This window comes from Nicotiana tabacum, chromosome 22 (genome assembly GCF_000715075.1).
Source record: "Nicotiana tabacum cultivar K326 chromosome 22, ASM71507v2, whole genome shotgun sequence".
Classification (NCBI taxonomy): domain Eukaryota; kingdom Viridiplantae; phylum Streptophyta; class Magnoliopsida; order Solanales; family Solanaceae; genus Nicotiana; species Nicotiana tabacum.
In genome coordinates this window covers 143098428-143103988 of record NC_134101.1, presented here as the reverse complement: position 1 = coordinate 143103988, position 5561 = coordinate 143098428, and positions in this window count along the sequence as shown.

Sequence of the window (5561 nt, the reverse complement as noted above, 5' to 3'; positions counted from 1 at the left end):
TAAACACTTTCAGTCTCCATGTCTACCTCGTGGATATGCTTGTAATCCTCCCCAATGCTACTTCTCCCCACAGAACTCCCAAAGTCGTACATCACTTTCCCAGTACCCTGTCCACAATGCACCACCATATGCTCCACACCCACAAGGCCCACGATGTCCCACACCACTTCCCCAAATGTCTTACTCGCCCCCACGAGCCTGCCAAAAACCCCCTGGATTAGGTTTTCGGCCCAATCAAGCATTTAAGAATGAGAGGTTGTTGAAAAAAGAAAAGGCTTTCACCCCTATTGGAGAATCATATGATAGTTTGTTCTAAAAGTTGAAGCAATTGGACATGTTGAAGCCGATTTATATAAAAATGCCAAACCCTCTGTCAAAGAAGTTTGATTTTTCTCAAAGGTGCGCATATTGCTCAGATGCCCCAGGGCATGACATAGAGAAGTGTTGGAATCTAAAGAAAGCAATTCAGAAGCTTATTGATGTAGGCGACATTGTCGTACAAAATCCAGATGCAGCAAACACTAGCCAAAGTCCATCTCCTGTGCATAATGAGACGCATATGGTGGGTATGGTTTATTCTGAAAAGGAATGTGATAATTCTTCTGGGAGCCTTGGAGGTCCACGTGCTACTAAGCTCTCAGCGCTATCAGGGGTTGATCTTAAGAACGAGCCGACAAAAGGAACCCAAAAGCAATTTGTTAAGAATAATGTGATGAAGACTTGTGGAAGTCCTAGTATTGCTGATGCAGAATTCAGTGGCTAAGATACCATGCTTGGTAATTGGAAAGAGGCTCCAGTTCTTGGTCAGCCGGAGAGGAGCTTTTGGTGGTTTAGTTTGTTGTCATTTTTGTTGTCCGGGTTATTGCAGGGTTGTAATCCGGACATCGTCTTGTGACTCAAATCCTTCTATCCTTTATTTTGTCTAGTTTATCTCACTTAGTGTTTTCTAGGTTTGTTCTAGGTTTGTAACCCCTGTCTAGTTTGTTTGTTTTGTTGTCCAAACCCTTTTACCATCTGTCTAATGCAAGTTTCTGTTTTCTATTATTTCTAGTCATTTTTGTTTAGTTCTCTTTTCCTTTTATAGTCCTTTTCCTGTTGACTCTAATGACGTGACATGCACGCGTAATTCTCAGCTTGGTTTTAAAAGTCAGTTTAATCACGAAGCAATGAAACAATGTTGAAGATATAGGGACATTTGAGGGAAATAAGTAAAGGCATTTTGAGATCACTTCAAGCCCGAATTGTGTGAAACTGGGGCAGATAGAACATAAAGAACCCCTATTGAAATGCATCCTGCCGTATCAATTTGAAGATAAAAGCAAGTTTGCCCCAAATTTGTAGGGGGCCGTTCGTGGTAATGAGAGTGAGAGTGTTGTCCAATGGCGATTTGTATATAACAAATGTAGAAGGCGAATGTGTGGGTACGGTCATCAAGTCTGGCGCAACCAAAAGATGTTACGAATGTTTTCCTTGGTTTGTTCAATTGTGTTGTTTGTACTTGGCATGTTTTGAAGGTTGGAATGACGAAGGCATTTTGTTTTGCTATCTAAACACTTTATCCCTCGTCACCCCTTTGAGCCTTATTTATTTTCTTTCATACCCCTCTTTCGGAATCAGTAGCGAATATCAGAAACACAAGCATGAAAGATAAGAAAAGGAAGAAAGAAAAAGAGAAAGAAAAGGAAAGAGAAAGAAAGAAAGAAAAAGAAAAAAAAAGAAAAAGAAGAAAAGAGAAAAGAAGAAGGAAAACAATAAAAAGAAAAAAAGAAAAGAAAAAAGAAAAAAAAAGAGAAGAAAGAGAAAAGAAAAAACACAATAACAAAGTAATTTCCTATGTCATGAACTACGTTCGACCTGATTCCTTTTAAGGATACGTAGGCGGCCTCATGGTTCGGTCTCATCAAAATAAAAATCCAAAAGTCCCCAAGCAAGAAACTAGGGAAAAAATTGTGGTTGTTGTAAGGAATCTGGTTCCGAAAGTTGTAATTTTGAACCCATGATGAGTTGTTTTGAGCCTTTTGATACCCTTTCTTTCTAACCCCATCCAGAAGCCCACGTTACGGTCCAAAGAAAGACCTTCTGATCAGTCTTCGAGGAATGCCAAGTCAAGCAAGGAGAGGTAATTCATATCAGGGGCAACACTCTGGTCCAAGCAGAAAAACAATGAAAATGAGAGAGTCTTATTGGTGAAAACCCTCACGGGCACCGTAAGGCGACGGTAAGTGGAGAGAAAGAATCAAAAATGAGAGAGGCTTGATGGTGAAAACCCTTCGGGCACCACAGGTCGAATAAGGATTGTGAATCAGATTGGATAATCGAAGCATTGAAGCCAAGTTTTACGGTTTAGGGGTGTAACAGGAGTTGAACATCAGACTTGCTCAACAGAATAGGCCACAGGTGCATGTCATGGTCATTAGAGTTGGTATCCACATCTGATAGGTTTCTACTTTGTAGTTTTCTTGTTAGGAATCATTTCTTTCGTTTGTCCTTTACTCTGTTCCTTTTGTCTTGTTTACTTCCTCTTTCTGAGTCGGTTTGGTCAGAACAAGTGAGAAATGACTTCAAAATTTGCCGCCAGCTTGCCAATTGCACAAAATGGGATCTGGCCAGCACATCAAGGTGGCATAAGTTAGGAAAGAACAACAAGCGCACTGAGTTGGTAGCAATTAACATGCTTTGGGGTGCATGAGAAATACAAAGGTTTGGTATATTTCAACTCGTGAACAGTACAACAGATAGAGGATGTTGGGTGAATAGGTCAAAGGTATTCTCTGTGATGAGATCAACAAAGAAAGTGTTTAACGAGTGACAAACGAGGTCTTCCAAGTAGAAATCAAAGTTGTCATGGTAAGTGAAAGAGCAATAGACCTCAAGGCCAATGCCAGTGGGTTAAGTCAGGAAAGAACAACATGCACATTGAGTGGACGGTAATTGACGTACTTTGGGATTCATGTGAAATACAAAGGTTTGGTACATATCAATCCAAGAACAATGCAATAATATGGAGGGTGTTAGGTGAACGAATCAAAGGTATTTTCAGTAAAACACAAAGGTTGGTAAATGTCAGTTCATGAGCAATGCAACAGATAAAGGGAATTGGGTCTGAACGGAGAAGGGGTATTTTCTATGATAAGGATGACTGAGAAAGTGGTTAGTCCATAAGCAAGCAAGGTCCTCGAGTGGAAATCAGTTATCATGGGAAGTGAAGGAGCAATCGCCCTCAAAGTCAAGGCCACAAACCAACCACCACATTTTAAACTGACAAAATTTTTCTTTGATTAAAACATGGGCAGGAAATTTCGGTTGTTTCGGAGAAACCCTCCGTGGAGAAAGGCAGTCACTAAACAGGTTTGATTTTTGATTTTTAGGACCCTCATGTAAAATGAGACCTAGTTTAAAAAAAATAAATCAAAACAATTATAAGTAGCATGAATATACCCCAGGGAATATAAGTTGGTTTCAAAGTTTGCATGTCTAAGATATAATGTAATTAGGAGTTTTTAGGACCCTCCTAGATAATGGGATAGCTTTAAGACCCTCTTAGATAACAAGATTTAGCGGAAGTCACACCTTTAGAATATATAACTTAGATTTAAAATTGTCGTTTAGGTAAGAATTGTCAGGACCCCCCTCAATAATGGGACCTAGCTTTCGATTTCTTAGTAATATTTGGTAATATGATTCAGTTTAACACTCACATATATGCCCAACCTCCAAACGGGGGCAGAAAGTTTTCTTTGTTTTATCTGTTTCATTGAAGTCAAGAGCCCACCTGGAGAGCAGGGAATACTTTCAAGCACGACAATCAGGAGCCCACCTGGAGAGCAGGTAATACATTCAAGTTCAGCAGTCAGGAGCCCGCCTGAAGAGCAGGGAATACATTTCAAGTTAGCAGTCAGGAGCCCGCCTGGAGAGCAGAGAATACATTTAAGTTCAGCAGTCAGGAGCCCGTCTGGAGAACAAGGGAGTACAATTCAAGTTTTAGTTTTCAAGTTCTTATTGATATTTGGTAATGTGATTCGTTTTACACTTACATATGTTCCCAGATACCCAAACTAGGGCAGAAAAATTTCCTTTGTTTTCGTCTATTTTGGTTGAATTCAGGAGCCCGCCTGAAGAGCAGGGAATACATTTCAACTTAGCAGTCAGGAGCCCGCCTGGAGAGCAAGGAATACATTTCAAGTCTAGCAATCAGGTACCCGCTTGGAGAACAAGGAGAAGCAGTTCAAGTTTAGCAGTTAGGAGCCTGCCTGGAGAGCAGGGAATACATTTCAGTCTTTACATTTTTCAAGTTTTGAAGTTGGGAGCCCGCCCATATAACAGAGGAATACATTGAAGTTTGAAGTCAGTAAAGCGGAGGGTTACAACAAAAATCCCCAGCAGAAATCAGAAGGAAGACCACAAGTCGAGCCAGAAGTAAAGAAACAGCGGAGGAAGCACAAATCGACAAGGCAACATCAGTCACAAGATCAAGTTTGGAAATAAATCTTTGTAAAGCATAGATTATAGCTTAGTCTAGCTTCTTCATTTTTGTCATGGTGTAATAAGGAGGTCAGTAGGCAGTATCAGCAGCAGCAGCAGCAGTAACAGCAAAACCGCAGCTTCATGGTAGTCCCAGCTACCAAAACTTCCCGAACTACATTGACTTGATTCCTTTATAGCCAAGGATATGTAGGAAACCTTTGAAGCAGAGATTCGGTCAAATCTTTTAAAAATGCTTCCCCACGGAGTATTCAAACATGCAAAAATCACTCGTATCCGCTCACTTTATCTTTGCACGAAAACTCTTCATGTTTCCGGACAAAGAGGGGCAGCTGTGAGCACGCGATTTTTTGCCTCATATGAATTACTCCAAAAGAATTCCCAAAATTAGGTCTTTTCTTTAATTATGTGTTATTATTAGGAATTATTGTGTGATTTTCCTGATTATTTGCATATATTTGTGTGCATGTTTAATTTTGTTAATGCATTAAAAATACAAAAATATAGCATTTTCATTTGATATTTGATTTTTATATTTTTTGGAATTAATTAATAATTAGATGTTTTACAAAAATGAAAATTCAAAAAAAACATATAACATATTTTTGTAATTTTAGTCAAATTGTGTGATTTTCTTTTAATTTGGCATTTAATTATTTGTGATAATTATTAGTTAGAATTAATTAGTATTTTTAAGTTAATTTGGTGTTTTATAATTAATTAGGATTTTAGTTTTAATTGTTGAAAAGAAAAAGGAAAAGAAAATTGAAAAGGAAAAGAGAATAAGAAGAGGAAAATTTGGTTGGGCCAATTTACTAATTGAGAAGCTTCTAATAGTGGTAGGGTAGTATTTGCATTATCAAATTAACTAAAAACACTAATTGAGTGGACAATTAAGTGGATGATTAAAGAAATGAAAAGTTGAATTGGTAGTAGAAAATGCATTAATTGAATTCCTATTTAAGGGAGCTGAAAATCAGATTAGAGAAGAAAAAAAAGAGGGGGGAGGAGAGAGCGGTATACACTCGATATACACTGGATATACAGGGGCAGAGAGCTAAGAAAACTTGGAAGAGATT